This window comes from Podarcis bocagei (assembly GCF_964188305.1).
Source record: "Podarcis bocagei genome assembly, chromosome: 15".
NCBI lineage: Eukaryota > Metazoa > Chordata > Lepidosauria > Squamata > Lacertidae > Podarcis > Podarcis bocagei.
This window is the reverse complement of record NC_138141.1, coordinates 7,877,075-7,892,511: the sequence shown is the minus strand read 5'-3', so window position 1 is coordinate 7,892,511 and position 15,437 is coordinate 7,877,075. Positions and strand designations below refer to the sequence as shown.

Genomic DNA, 15,437 nt, shown 5'->3' with positions numbered 1-15,437 from the left:
CATCTGTAACTAGCAGAAACAGCCTTGCAAAGCCGGTGGTGGTTTCTAGCTGCCTTGAAGATCATTCGCAGGAAAACATCCTGACTGGGAACAAGTCCACAGCTATGCCATCTCCCCAGTTCTTCCCACTTCCTTGTTATTAAAGGATGAGGCCGCAGTCTGTTGTATTCCTTCTGTTCCTATTTGCTTTCCAAAATCAGGATTCATGCCATTAAGAATTGCAAGGAGTCCATAGGAAATTACTTTTCTCCTTTCCATAAAAAATTGTTGGACTCCAATTTACCTCTGATCATTTTCAAATCCCCCTCCATACGGATTAGAGACTTCTGGTTTTAAAACTAGCACCTAAGAGCTTCATGTAATTTTTAAGAATGAGAGGTGGGGAGAGATGCCAGAAAGCTGTCATTGGCCACATATATGGCACAAAATAGATGTGGATTTGAGCATGGTGTCCCTCCACACTGACGTTGCATATGTGCTTAACCTGTAATGTGTGAAGCAGGCCTTAATTTGCAAGTGATTTCTAGAGCTCTGCATTTTAGCAGTGTAGGAGGCCTTGAATTAGAAGGCTGAAAACAATGGCCTTCCTCTTTTCCTGAAGGCTTGAGACAATGGAGGCTCCCAACCCTGTGTTCATAAACATTTCATAAACAGTATGCTAGAGAGGACCCGTGACCGGGAGAACTTAATCCTTTCTCCACCCACTAACTTTCTGTGTAAACATTTCCCAAACTCCCAGCCCCCGCATTGCTTTTCACACACACACAGCTGTACTCCAAGACTCAAAGTGTGCCACCCTCCCACAACTGCAATGCCTTGATAAACACACAGGTATTTGTTGAGAAAATACCGTAGTGACCCAAATATAACCACACACACTCCCCCTCCCCCCAAAAACTCCCCACCCTGGATTGTATGAAGGCTGTATTTGGGTCAATATGCTACATCACCCTGCCCTAAGATGAAAATGAGCCCTTATACATCCCTGCTGCTGAACCCAGATTGCGCCCAAGGAAGGTCCCTCTCCACGGGGTTCAATTTATATCTGAATCCACTGGGTGGTTTACTACTGAAATCAGGGCCGTCTTTAGCAGATGCGGCGCTGCGGTGCAAATATCTGCCCAGCACCCCCAAATTACCACAGATAGTGTTGGGGTGGCCATAGCTGCACACTGCCAGCCATCTGAGGGTGCGCAACTCTCCCCCATGCTACTGCGGGAGAGTGATCCCCACAGAGGTTTGGGAGTGAAGTTGCACCCCTCCCAAGCCTCCTCGGGAGGAGAGCGATCCTCACAGAGGCTTGGTAGTAAAGTTGCGCCCCTCCCAAGCCTCCACAGGAGGAGAGTGCAGCTTCCCTCCCAGGCCTCCTTGGGAGGAGAGCGATCGCCGCAGAGGCTTGGGAGGGAAGCTGTACACCCACCAACCTTATGGTTGGGGCACAGCTGGCTGATGTGCAGGGAAAGGGGAGGCTGTCAACAAAGCCGTGCAGCTCCCCCACTCGCTGGGGCGCCCCTGAGAGGCCGGCGCCCTGGCACAACACAACACTAAGCCCTATGGGAAAGACGGCTCTGACTGACATGCTAGCCAACATGCAGCCAATCCATGTACAGTATTTCTGCACCACAGGATAGGCCATCTGGGCATTGTCTTTCTGCCGCTGTGCAACTGAGCTCTGGGGTCTGTCCAGGAAACTGGCCCTGTTGCTACTACAAGTGTTGCTCCAGCACGTGTGTGAGTCCAAAGCCATCCCCACTTAATAAAGAGCCGATCTGTACCTGGAGCACACGTTCCCAGCTGTAAAGCACAGCCTCAAGTCTTGTGTGCAAGTTCTTGCCCTGGGTGTGAACCTAGAACCACCATCACTAGTGCTTGTCCTCCTAACAAATTTGAGAGGCTGCCATGATTAGTCCTGTTTTAACAATGAAGGTAAGGATTAGTACTTTCTAGGCAAATGAGACTGTAGCACTGGGTGCTGTAGTCGCATGTGGTGGCATTGCTTTTGTATAAGCACTATTTCCTACCCTCATCTCTAAAGTGGGAATAAATGTGCGACGTACCTCTCAAATAGAGGTCGGGAACTTGAGGGCCCCGGTGCCAAATATGGTCCTCCAAGCCTCACTTTCAAGCAGAGGCATCAAGTTCCACCTAACTTGGGGAGGGGGGAGGTTTGTCACATGCATGTGACTTCACATGTGCGACACACGCATGTGATGTCACGTGCATTGGGAAGAAGCTGCAAGACCTACCCCAAGGAGGCCTGGCCCCTCAGGAGTGAGGGGTCAGCTCATCCCAATCCCCACATACTTTCCTGAGGTGTCCTTAGCCCCGTAGAATTGATGTCTATGTTTTCAAGTCAGCTTCCGTGCAACCAGCTAGCCCAGTCAGTGGTTTTCCTGGGTGGGGGGCAGCCATTTTGTCCTTCACCAGCTCTGATATGCATTACAAGCCAGACACAACTGTCCTGTGATACAGAAGAATGATGTCCGTGCCACATCAGGACCACTTCTAATATGGACTAGAATTCCCCCTGCGCCAATATTTCGTAAGCATGGATTAAAAGTATGCTGTGATGGGGAATCTATGCCCTTTTCTTATTTTGAGGGGCCCTTGGGCTGGCTGCTCAAGCCTATATTTTTTTCACCCCTCTTTCCTCCTTGCTGTTTCTGCTGCTCATTTTATGCGCCTCTCCTCTGTCATATATGCACCAACTCTGAGAGGAGGTGAGAGGTGGCAAGTTTGTGGAAGGTACTGATCCACCTTGCTCATTTTGCCCCTTGCTCTTGTGGAAAGGGCAGGTGAACAGGAAGAAACAGGTAGGAGGAAAAAGGAGGAGGAGGATTGCAAGGAAGCTCTGAGGATTAGCAATGGAGCCCTAACAGGTGTGGGCCTCAGCAGGAGCCCAACAGTGCCAAAGCTTGCCACCAGTCCTTCCTGTTGCTGTTCAAATTGCTTTGCTTGTGACTTAGGGATGGATGAATCTGTCATTTTCAGTTGCAGCTTCTCATTATCCCAGTCATACCTTCAGTTCTCCACATGTCTGCAGAGGTTTGTGAAACACTGGTCCTTGCTAAAATTCATCTGTATTTTAGTGTGCATGTCACCTAACAATACATGCACATTTTTTGCAAGCCATTTCCCCTGGTATGATGCATTTTTATATGTTATTTTCACCAATGTATGCATTTCACTCCACACTTTCCAATAATGTATGCATTTTTGTACACATTTTGGGCTTGTGGTTTTTGCAGGTGGGGGGATTAGAGACGTGCGAACTTGAAAGTTAACTGTGTTTTTGTTTGTATCATGTTTCAGGAACTGGGAATAAGGTGGGTTTACATTCAAATTATTATTTTTATTCTTATTTGTCAAATTGGTATACTGCCCTTCATCCAAAGATCACAGGGCGGTTTACAACATGAAAATACAAAATGAGAACACAAAATACATCATACAACAAAAACAAACCAATAGCTCCCTTCCACAAATACATTTATCAGACCATAGAGTGTTTAATCAGCCAGAGGCCTGGGTTATAGAGAAACATTTTCTCCTGGCATCTGAAGATATGTCATGAAGGTGGGGAGCCACCACAAAAAAGGCCTATTCCTGTGTTGCCACTCTTGGGGCCCCTCATGAAGCGAGCACACAAAGAAGGATCTCAGATGACGATCACAGGGTCTGGCTTGGTTCATATGGGAAGTTATTTTGGTCCTGAGCTATTTAAGGCTTTAAAGGTCAAAACCAACACTTTGAACTGATCCCAGAAATTCATTGGCAGCCAGTGCAGTCGGCCAGGATCGGTGTAAAATGCTCAAACTGTCTTGCCCCATTGAGCAGCCTGCACCAGGCAAAGTTTCCATCCCTTCTTCAGAATCAGCCCCTAATATAACGCAAACTGAAACAGATTTCTTCTTCATCTCCCTTTTGTCTACAGCCACGTTGACATGTACAGTGGTGCCCCGCAAGACGAATGCCTTGCAAGACGGAAAACTCGCTAGACGAAAGTTTTCCATTTTGGAGGTGCTTCACAAAACGAATCTCCTATGGGCTTGCTTCACAAGACGACAATGTCTTGCGAGTTCCTGCTGGTTCCCCCCCCCCTTTTTTCTAAGCCGCTAAGCCGCTTATCAGCTGATCCGATCAGCAGATAAGCCGCTAAAAGCCTCTAATAGCGCTAATCCGCCAATCCTTCAATGGGCTTGCTTCGCAAGACGAAAAAGCCGCTAGACGAAGAGAATCACAGAACGGATTCTTTTCGTCTTGCGAGGCACCAGTGTATTTAAAATGGTTTCATTGCCACTTCAAACAGTCGAGGATCCTGCCAAACAATTATGGGAAGTGTTGTTTGTTAAAGAGCGCTCAGAGTTATTAGGAGACCCCTTTTCTCCTCACAGAGCTCCAATTCCCATTGTTCCCTGTGAAGACGGATTGGTTGTTAAACCACTCTGGGAATTGTAGTTCTGGGAGGGGAATATGGGCCTCCAAACAACTCTCAGCACCCTTAACAAACTACAGCTCCCAGAATTCTTTGGGGGAAGCCATGCCTGTTTAAAGTAGTATCGTAGAGCTTTAAATGTATGGTGTGGATGTGGATGTGGCCTATATCAGCGCGCTACAAGGAAAGTAAATAATTTACATTAGCGATCCTGGAAATGTAAGACTTTGTATCAATCCCATGAAGCATTAAGGGGGTACAGAGAACCCCAAGTCTCACCAGCCATGCACACACACATACACCCAGTCTAATGTGACCATGGGCTTGTTCCCATGTTACGCTGAACACAGGTACCGGCTGCCCCTACACTTGTACAAGTGTTTGTGTGAAAGAGTGTGCACGTGTTTATTTGTACAGCTCAGCTACTGGTGTGCACAGGTGCACAGGCTGTTCGCGTATTCAGAGGTGTAACGTGGCGGGGGGGCAGCAGGGGCCACCACCCCAGGTGCACATTCAGGAGGGCACAACTGTGCCGCAGCAGTCCTGAAGATGACTGGCAGGGAGGTGGCTCCCTTTTCTGGCCCGGTAATGTGCAGCGTGCATGTTGCCTGGGCAGCCGGACAGGCTGCGAGTGGAGAGCAGGCAGCCGGGCAGGCCCTCCCCTGCTGGGGCAAAGCCCCCTCTCGCTGCCCATCCCTTTCAGCGCCTAGGGATGGCATGACACACCTTTCTTGCACCATGGCTCCTGCCGCTGCTGGTCACGCTGGGTTGCTGCTGCGCCAGGCAGCCCCCTCAGCTCTCTCCTGCCCCGGGGCCACCGCAGAGCCCCCAGACAAGGCCCCCGTACAGGAGCAGGCAGCTGTAGGCACAGCAGGGTGCCACTGGAGCGCCCAGTGTGGACATAGAAGCAGCCACGCAAGCTTTGGCCGGAAGCATGCTGGCTCCTGGGCCAGACCTGCGGAGGTTCCTGTGGGCATGCTATGGGTAAACTGCGGCACAACACCCTTTTGCACCTTGCCCCGGGCACTAGCAAGCAACGCTACGCCACTGCATTCATTGATTGTTACATGTGAATAACCGTATGAGTGTACGGCCCAACTATTTCTGTACACAGGTGCCCAGACGGCAAACCCACTGAATGTGATATGTGAACACCCCCTAATGACTGATGCCTTTGCACCAATGCCGTGTTTGAAACTGATAGTCCGCATTGCCAGCATGTTGCCTCCCTGGCTCATCCCAGGCTCACCTGGGTGAAGCCGGAATTCAGGCTGTACATATTAATATTATCACTGTCTTTTCTTTCCCCCCCCCCTTCCATTGAGCTCTTGGTGGTTATTTATTTATTTATTTATTTTTACATGTTATTTCTGGTGACCAATGTAGACTTGATTTTATGTTTTTATGTATAAATAAATTTGTAAAAACCAGAGTCACACTGTCTTGAATATTCCTTTATTTTCTTTGAGTTTCCTGAACGGGGAGAACTGCTATGAAAATGGGCCCGCTCCAAGCCAGTGCTTTCCAGAGTTGAGATTTTTGGAGTACAGCAACTTCTGAAGGGCACCAAGCTGGCGGAAGTTACTATAGGCAATGATAATTTAGAACACTGGCTTTTTTTGTCTAGCTACCTATGTTATCTACAGCTGCAATCAAAATTATTCAATCCCCATTGCAAATCGGGTTTCAAATCAAACAAAATCAAACAAAAGCCAGTATAAGTTGCATTTTTAGCCGAATTTGGAAAAACCACTTGAAGCATCCATTGTGTCGAGCTATTTCAATTGCTTTTGTTTGATTTGCTCATTGCAAACAGCCGAAAGTCTGTAAATTTTGATAATAAACCTGATTTGCAATGGGGATTGAATAATTTCGATTGCAACTGTGTGTTCTCTCTCTCTCTGAGCTTCTGTTTTGTGGTTCCTAAACTGCTTTACATTCAGAGAATATCCAAATAGTGCGCAAATATAGGCTATAAAACAGGGCAGATATAAGAAAGTATTTTTTTTTTAAGTCCAATAAGGCCTTCAAAACTGTGGAAATAAAATGGGGCACTAATGTGAAGAGTCTTGAGAGAAGAAAGAAACTTTTGACATATGTCACAAACATAGCAAGGCTGGGTCTTGCTTGGTTTCAGAGGCAAAAGAATCCTGGAGAATTTGGGCCACAAAAGAGGTCTTTGAGTCACAAGAGGCTTTCTCACAGGGACTAGTTGCAACATCAACTGATATTCACTGTGTTATAACAATTTTAAGGTCTTAGATATATAATAAATGTTCATAAATGTACCATGCAAACACGTACATAAATATATAAACCACATGTCTGAAGCAGCACAGGAAGACAGTCCTGAAACCATTTTGACTCCCAGGCTGACCAAATGTTTCTCTGCAAGGAGGGAGGAGGTGAAAAAACCTTCCCTGTTACAGGAATTGGGTAATCACCATTTCAAAGCAATGGGCAGACTACCAGGAAAGGCAATCAGATAAGGCATTATCAGATAACCTGGCAAACAGGAAAAACAACAACATTCAAATTTCTGTTGTAGACCACCTTTTCTGTGATGTAGGTATGATGTTTGTGGGGGGTGGTCTTGGGTTACACCCCTTCTGTGATGTATGTATGATGTATGAAGGGGTGGTCTTGAGCTCTAGGGCAGGGAATTTAAAATGTCTACAGTATATAAGGGCAGGCACACCTTGGTTCTGGGTCCTCCTCCATCCTCCTGCATGTGAGGGGAGCACCCTGTTGCAACAGATCAATAAAGATCAGGCTTACTAGCTGCTTTGCTTCTCAATATTCTCTGGTTGGCCTCTGTTATTTTCTCCTACCAATAAGGAACCCATGTAAGGACTCGTATGCTGGCTCTTGGATACTCCATAAGGGAAAAGGGGCAGATTTTGTTTACAACAACTGGCAAATCTTAAGTGACTGCCGTGGGGTGCAGATGGAGCTTGGTATCATTTATGCTGACTTTCCAGGGTTTCAGGCAGGGGTCCTATTCTACCCTAGCTGGAGATGCTGGGATGTGAGACATGCTTGTTCCACATGCACAGCCAAGGCTCTATGACTGAGCTACGGTGCTTCCCATCCGGTAGCCTCAAGCGTCCAGCAAAGCACACAATTGAGAGAGGAGCCGGTGAAATAATAGGAATTCACCAGGACCAGGGAGTTTGCACACCGATGTGACCTCGCTGAGGAATGGACATGTGTGAAGTGACCCCTGGCAGGAGACCCCTGACTTTGGCAAGTGGAACGATGAGGCTGCGACTGCAGCTCTTAAGTAAGATGAAAGCGACAAGCCCAAAGGATGGCAAAACAAAATTAAATTCCTCCCTTGTTTCAGGTTCCTGGCTGTGACAAGCAGATTGGACTATTTGCTCGTGGCAGATGTTGCGCATAATGTGCGCTCACGCGTGTGCTCACCTCCTTGTATGCATTCTTTCTGCCATACAGGAGCCACTAGGAAGCAGGAGCTGTGACTTCATTATGAGGAAAGCACACCTGCTACCTGTAAAAAAAAAGGAAAAAGGAAAAGCCCACCTTCTGCAAGAAATAAGAAAGGGCTTCATTTTGATTACCCATGAAACGGTTTCAGCATAACAGATGTGCTCCTGGCTTAAAACCTGGCGTGTTCAGGCAGTGATCACCTCGGTGAGAAAAATGTAGATCTTGCAATTTTCTAGGCATCATCCTGGTTTGTCTCCTTCCCACTAAACATGTTTGTGTAAGTGACTTCAGCACCTTCTGTGTTGTTGTTCTTGCATTGCAGGAGGTTGGACTAGATCCAGCCTTTGCCAACTTCCGGGGCCCTCCAGAAGTCTTGAACTACAGCTCCCATCAACCCCAGGAAATACAGCTGTGTACTCTCTGGGGGCCTGCAGCTAATGAGTACAAAAACAGGCTGGCCAAGGCTGAAATCCTTGGCAACCCCAGAGTCCATTCCCTATCACTTTGTCTGCTGCTTGTGCTAAAGAGTGGAGAAGCAGTTGCCTTAAAACACCCGGACCCCAGCTGAAGCCATAATCTTATCATCCATCATTGCTCAAACCTGCCTCAGGTTTCTTTGATCTCACATGTGTCTGTAACTAGATCATAAAACTGAACAGTTGTGGTGTAAGTCACATTTTAATTACAGAAGCCATGGAAACAGAAGCTTCTGAGTGAGACAGAATGACTGCTGGAACTGGCAAAGAATCCTAATGTCTGATTTCAGCATGCAGTGTGCACACTTCTCATTTTGTTAGCCCCCATTTCTGTTTTGGGACGTTCTGCATGCACATGCATGCATGCACACAGAGCAAACAGGCCACTGTGTCCCATTTCCCTGCCCTATTCCTTCATGGGGCCCCATTTCCCCGCCCTATGCCTTCACAGCATTCTCCATCCCTCACCAACCTCAGTTATGGGCAATAAGACATTTAACATCGTTCATATCAGTGACAGGTGAGGCAAATTATACCAATGGCACTGAAATTAACCAGCCAGCTTCCCTGCAATCTCCTCTGCATCACATGGGGTTAGAGTGATGGATCCTGGGACACATCCCAACATATCTCAGGTTAAAAAAGAAAAGGTGAAGGACCCCTGGATGGTTAAGTCCAGTCAAAGGTGACTATGGGGTATGGCACTCATCTTGCTTCAGGCCAAGTGAGCCGATGTTTGTCCATAGACAGCTTTCCGGGTCATGTGGCACAACGGAACACCGTGACGGAAATGGAGAGCAGAAGATGGAAGCAAGATGGATGGCAGTGTGGTAGGCTTCCATTCTCCTCTTCCTCAAGGTCATGGTGGAGGACAAGGGGTGAGGGAGTGGACCAGCCCCAAACCAAACCAGGCCAATGATTGCAGTTCTGTGATGAATCCATATCAAAGCCATGGTTGACATCCCATCATCAACAGCCAGAAATAAGCCCTTAAAATTATCATGAAAATTTGCTCTCAGTTTGGGCTGCCACAATCCACATGTTTGTCTGAGGTCAGGAATAGAAACCACACAAATACACACAGTACAGTATACAGTAGTATTTGCTGTTGTTCTAATCTAAACATTACATAAATAATGGCATTGCTTTCTGCATTGTTTTTGATGTTCCCCTTCCATTGACATACACTGAAATTAACTATGTGTATTTTGGCCATAGTGAACAGTGAGATAAATAGCGTATGTTTTAGCAGAAACCGGGATGGAATAATAATAATAATAATAATAATAATAATAATAATAATAATAATAATATAATTTATTATTTATACCCCGCCCATCTGGCTGGGTTTCCCCAGCCACTCTGGGCGGCTTGCAACAAAACACTAAAATACAATAACCTATTAAACATTAAAAGCTTCCCTAAACAGGGCTGCCTTCAGATGTCTTCTAAAAGTTTGGTAGTTATTTTTCTCTTTGACATCTGGTGGGAGGGCACTTCTCAGGGCGGGTGCCACTACCGAGAAGGCCCTCTGCCTGGTTCCCTGTAACTTGGCTTCTCGCAGCGAGGGAACCGCCAGAAGGCCCTCGGCGCTGGACCTCAGTGTCCGGGCAGAATGATGGAAGTGGAGACACTCCTTCAGGTATACAAATTGTTGCCTTCTCACATCCCTGGCTGTAATTCAGCTGTGTGGTTTTCCTCTCTTTCCCCAGTACTTGTGCTCCTCTTCCACCACCGGTTTGCAAAAACTGACTGGATCACCACTACGAATCCCAACAAGGTCTTGGGAAGTGAACCACCAAAGAAAGAAAGCCACGCTGATCACAGGAGAGGATGTAGGAGAGACCTTCCCGTCCCCATAGCCACTCTTTGAGATGCAAATGCACTGTGGCCAATTTCGTCAGCTCTGCTGCCCTTCCTTTCTGCCTGTTCCCTGCTTTGCATCTGCCAGCCCAGCCCCTTGGGGGGAAGGTGGGTGTTTGTTCTCTGGTGAGGCAGCTGCTCCTTGCTTCTCCGAGGGGCTGAAATCAGATGGCAGCAGGGCAGGCCCTGTGGGCAGTCCTCATTAATTGGTACTCCAACAAAAATTAAGACTTAAAAGGGGTAAGTGCATTGGGGCAGCAGCTGGGGAGAATCAGCGTGCCCCACTGTGTGTGCTACTACCTGCTGCCTGCCAGACCCACCATGAAAGGCCAGGCTGTTTGTTTAGCTTCCAGCTAAGAGCCTTGCATGTCTTGCGGAGAGTCAAGGAGGCAATCAAAACATCACAAGACGGACTCCCAACTCCTGTGCCGGGTTTCACGCAGAGGAGAGGCTAGATTCCATTTTCACTGGGACCTGCTGTGTCTGTCACATATGCCCTGGATTTTAACATGAAGGTATAGGAAGGGGAGGGAGGCTGCATTGTATATAGTGGATGCTAACAGTGGTGTCTGTCACCTGGATAAATTGCTTCCATTTGGAGAGTGGGGCTGGCCGCACTTGGTCATTGATCTGTCACCTTTGAGCATGGAGAAAATTGGATCTTTCCCCCAGTCACTGTTGCCTAGGGGAATCCACAGGGTTCTATGGCTGCATTTAGAGCCCATTTAAATTATAACTGTTATTTCTACATTTCCATCTATACATATAAATTTGCAAGTGCAAATTTTATGCAAATGAGTGTCCTCTCTGTTGTCTTTTTTCCTTTTCCTTTCCTTTCTTTCTTTCTTTCTTTTTTTCTTTTTTTTTTCTTTGACAGTGCCTAGCTCACCATCCAAGTCAAGCAGTGCAGAGTATGGAATGATCACTTGGCTCTATGGATAGCTCGGGCAGAGGCCACTGTCATGTAGTGCTTATGCCATTAAACACTTTCATTTTTATCTTAACCACAAACTAAACTGGATCTAGCAGCCCATGTCTTTGTTTGACATAGCTATCCAAATTCGTGTTCTTGCTCTTTGAAAAGGTATGTGCAGAGCCCTGTTCCCATAGTAACCAAGCACCCAACATCTCGGAAACAACTGCTGGTAGCCCCATTATCAGTCTCTAGGGGTGGGAGGTTAGCAATAAAAGGAAAGAGAAAGGTATGTGAGCTCTGGGCCGTTCCAAATCTCCTCCATCAACAACAGCACAGCACCTTGCCTCGCTGGCTACCTGCTCATGAAACAAGATACAAGCAGCTTTTCCATTTTGGCTGCATCAGAAGGGCACGACAATCTTACCAGGGTTTACTTTAACTCAGGGGTCCCTAAACTAAGGCCCAAGGGACTAGTTTATCCGGCCCGCAGCGCCCCCCACTCCCCGCCCTTACCGGCACTGCGCTGCGCAGCTGCCCACTTCCGGGTCGGAGGAGCACCGGAAATAGCTTGTGTGCATGCACAAGCGTTTTTTCCGGTGCACATCCGGGTCGGAGGAGGCCCATGTACATGTGCACAAGCTATTTCCGGTGCTCCTCCAACTCAGAAGTGCGCAGGAAATAGCGTGTGCGCACGCGTATGGGCACGCTCTCTCCCGCCCTTCGGACTGCCACACGATCAGTGCTGGAGACAGCGGCATGAGGCGTGGTAAGTTTGCTGACCCCTGCTTTAATTCCTCCAGCACCAAACCCCAACAGGAAACAAGGGCTGAGGGTCAAATATATTTGCATTCGCTACTACCGTATATACCGGAATAGTCCCTTGTATGTCCTGCAACAGGAATAGCCAATGTGGTTTGTTGACTACAACTCACAGCCAGCCCCAGCCGGCACAGCCAGTGATCAGGAATGATGGGAGTTGCAGTCCTTTAGCATTTTGGGTCATCTAGTCCAACCCTCTGCAATGCAGACATCTCAACTAAAGCATCCATGACACGTGGCCATCCAACCTCTGCTTAAAAACCCGCAAGTGGTGCTTTTTTTTTTATAAAAAATGTTTAGGGATACAGTCATATCTTGGGTTACAGACGCTGCAGGTTGTGTTTTTCGGGTTGCGGACTGCCAGAACCTGGAAGTACCGGAACGGGTTACTTCCAGGTTTCGGCGGTTGCACATGTGCAGAAACGCTGAATCGCAACCCGCGCATGTGCAGACGCGCCACTGCGGGTTGAGAACGTGCCTCCCGCACGGATCACGTTCGCAACCCGAGCATCTACTGTACTCTCATTTTCCTACTCATATTGAAATGCTGCCCCTCAACGAGGCCAAACTTAGATTCCCAAAATGTTTAGGGGTATGCGTACCCCTGCGTACCCCCACCCAGAAAAAGCACTGCCTTCAAGGAAGCAGAGTCGACCACCTCCCGAGAGAGTCTTGAGGTCACCGTGTTGGCCCCCCCCTTGACACTTCGCAGGTGCAAACAGGGACACTTCTTATCAGGAACGGCAATAAAATGTCAATGCTTTACAACTGGGCATTCAGTTTACCTCTAGTTTTGTTGATATTGCTTTATGGAAGTGGTGGGGAAGCTTTTTGAGCCTGAGAGCCACTTCCCCTTCTGGGGGACCTTCCTGGGGCAGGTACATGCCACTGCTGGGTGGGGCAAGAAGTTCCCATTTTGCCTTTGCCCAGTTGGCTAGTTTCTGCACACACTCAGAAACCCCCTCTGTATTCACAGTCAGTCAAGAGTTCAAGGGCATATTCTAGCCAGACAAAAACACTCAAGGAGGTTGTGAGGCAGGGCACACCTCTTTTTTTCCTTTAAAAAAAACTGCACCTGGTTTTGACATTTCCACCCGGCAATCTTATATAGTTGCATCATTACATATTCACCTAGTCTCACAGATGGCACATACAATTCTAAAATCATTAATATCATGGAATTGCAAGGTTTTTACTTATAGCTTCACAATCATTTTAGACATTTAAGAAACCCCATATGGTGTTTTCACATTCGAACAGTACCAAAGAACACAAAGAAAGCATCAATTGCAAAAGCTTGTTTTGATTATTTAATATAACGCACTGCGGAAGCCATCACTCCTTCGTGCTGTTGACTCAGCTGGTGAGTGCTGACAGGATTGTAGCTGAAGCAGCGCAACTGCGAAACAATAGGGAGGTATTAATATGTTCAACTGAACACCAAGGTTTGCAGAAGTACAAAAAATATATGGGGGAAGTGCAACAGCAAGGATCATTCAGTGTGCAACTTAAGGGTTAATTCTGTTAGGAGTCAAAGTCAACTAGTCAAGAAGGGGACTGGGTGGCAGTGTTGCTTAGCAATCAGTCAAAAAGGGTGGTCTCTACACTGTTCTGATTGGCTGTGTACTTCTGCGGGAGCTTCCCACTGTATGTTTGGTGGGAACCCTGCTATGGAAAGGACCTGGACTAAGACAAAACCACTCTGTGTGTTTCTTCTCATATTATGTACTGGGTTTATTCAATAAAGGATTATCCGTTTCTTTTGTCTCTGTGCTCTGTCTGCATTAAGTGACTTTGCTAACAGGTTATTGGCCCAGAAACACTACTAAAACTCTAAATTAGGGATGGGGAATCTTAGGCTCAGCGGCCGAATAATAACGCCTTTTGCTTGCCTTGATGGAGAGGGGGTGTGAGCCAATTGTTCAAATAATAATATAATAATAATAATTTATTATTTGTACCCCGCCCATCTGGCTGGGTTTCCCCAGCCACTCTGGGCGGCTTCCATAGAAACCAAAAATACAGTAAAATATCACAGATTAAAAACTTCCCTGAAGAAAAGGCAAAATTCACCTTTATTGTTGCTCTGCCTACTTCTGGCCCAGCCCATCACTGGCATGTGGCCCTTGAAAGGTTGTATAGAAGGGCATGTGGCTCTCAGGCTGAAAGAGTTTTCCCTGCCCTGCCCTAGGAGGAGGCAAAAAAAATCACCCCAAAATTGTCACTGAGGATTGAAGCTTAGTGGCCACGGAATTATGTGTCTGTTCAGGGCTGAGGCAGACAGTCAAAACACCACCCACCAGCTCCAAATTGCCCCCTGCAAGAGGTCGATATGTCCAATCGATGGTGAGCTTCTCTGTGACTGGGAAGAAGGACTTGAACCAGCATTTCAGGATCACGGGCTCACCCACAAAGGCCTGGACATCTGAGTCAGCCTGGATCTCCAGGGAGTGGACTCTGGCAAGGGCTGCTGCAAATAATAATAATAATAATAATAATAATAATAATAATAATAATAATAATAATAATATTAATAATAATAATAATTAAAAAATTTTATTTATACCCCACCCTCCCCAGCCAAGACCAGGCTCAGGGCAGCTAACAATCAATAATAAAAACAAGTTGATTAAAATACAACTTAAAAAACAAGATTAAAATACAACTTAAAAAACAAGATTAAAATACAACATTAAAACAAGATTAAAATACCACATTAAAACAAGATTAAAATACAACATTAAAACATTAAAATGCAGCCTCTCACAGGAGGAGAAAGGAAAGAAGAAAGAGGGGGAGGGAATCAAACTGATTCTAAGCCAAAGGCCAGGCGGAACAACTCTGTCTTACAGGCCCTGCGGAAAGAAATCAGATCCCGCAGGGCCCTGGTCTCATGAGACAGAGCGTTCCACCAGGCCGGAGCCAGTGCTGAAAAGGCCCTGGCTCTGGTTGAGGCTAATCTATCTTCCTTAGAGCCCGGGACCTCTAGGATGTTGTTCTAGGATGTTATATTATAAAATATAACCCCAAGAGATCCGTTAGTCACCTGAGCAGGAGCACAGAGGTGTTAACAGGATGGGTTCCTGCTGCTTCCTCTTCTGCCAGAAGGAATGGAGTGGAGACCCTGGGAGAGGGGCTGGCTGGCTGGCTGGCTGGCCGGAACACTGAATGGGAGTGCTCCACAATGCAATGTTTTGTTGAAAGTCCTGTGTGCATTCTTAAACCCATCAGAGTTGTGTAGGTGTAAATAACATGAGGCATCTCAACATCACCCCTTCCTCTTCCAGCTGAATATGGTTCTTCTGTACTGTGGGATGCTTAGAGGTCTGGTCTCCTTTGAAATTACAAGTATAGGGATTCTTAAGGAAGCTTAGCAGCAACTTGGTTATATGTGATGTCTGGCTTCGGGAGCATTGTGGCGCTGTGGTCTAAACCACTGAGCCTCTTGGGCTTGCCGATCAGAAGGTCAGCAGTTCAA

At 46.9% G+C, this 15,437-nt stretch overlaps 1 protein-coding gene and 1 long non-coding RNA gene across 2 annotated transcripts in view; one reads left to right on the top strand and one right to left on the bottom strand.

Moving 5' to 3' along the window:
• Positions 1-15,437, bottom strand: part of LOC308574128 (rab11 family-interacting protein 1-like) — a 190,536-nt gene that overhangs the window by 30,040 nt on the left and 145,059 nt on the right. The gene's annotated exons all lie outside the window — the stretch shown is intronic.
• LOC308574249 lies at positions 1,873-5,867 on the top strand. Its single transcript, XR_014002382.1, has 2 exons — positions 1,873-3,938; positions 4,268-5,867. It is a non-coding gene; the product is annotated as an uncharacterized lncRNA (long non-coding RNA).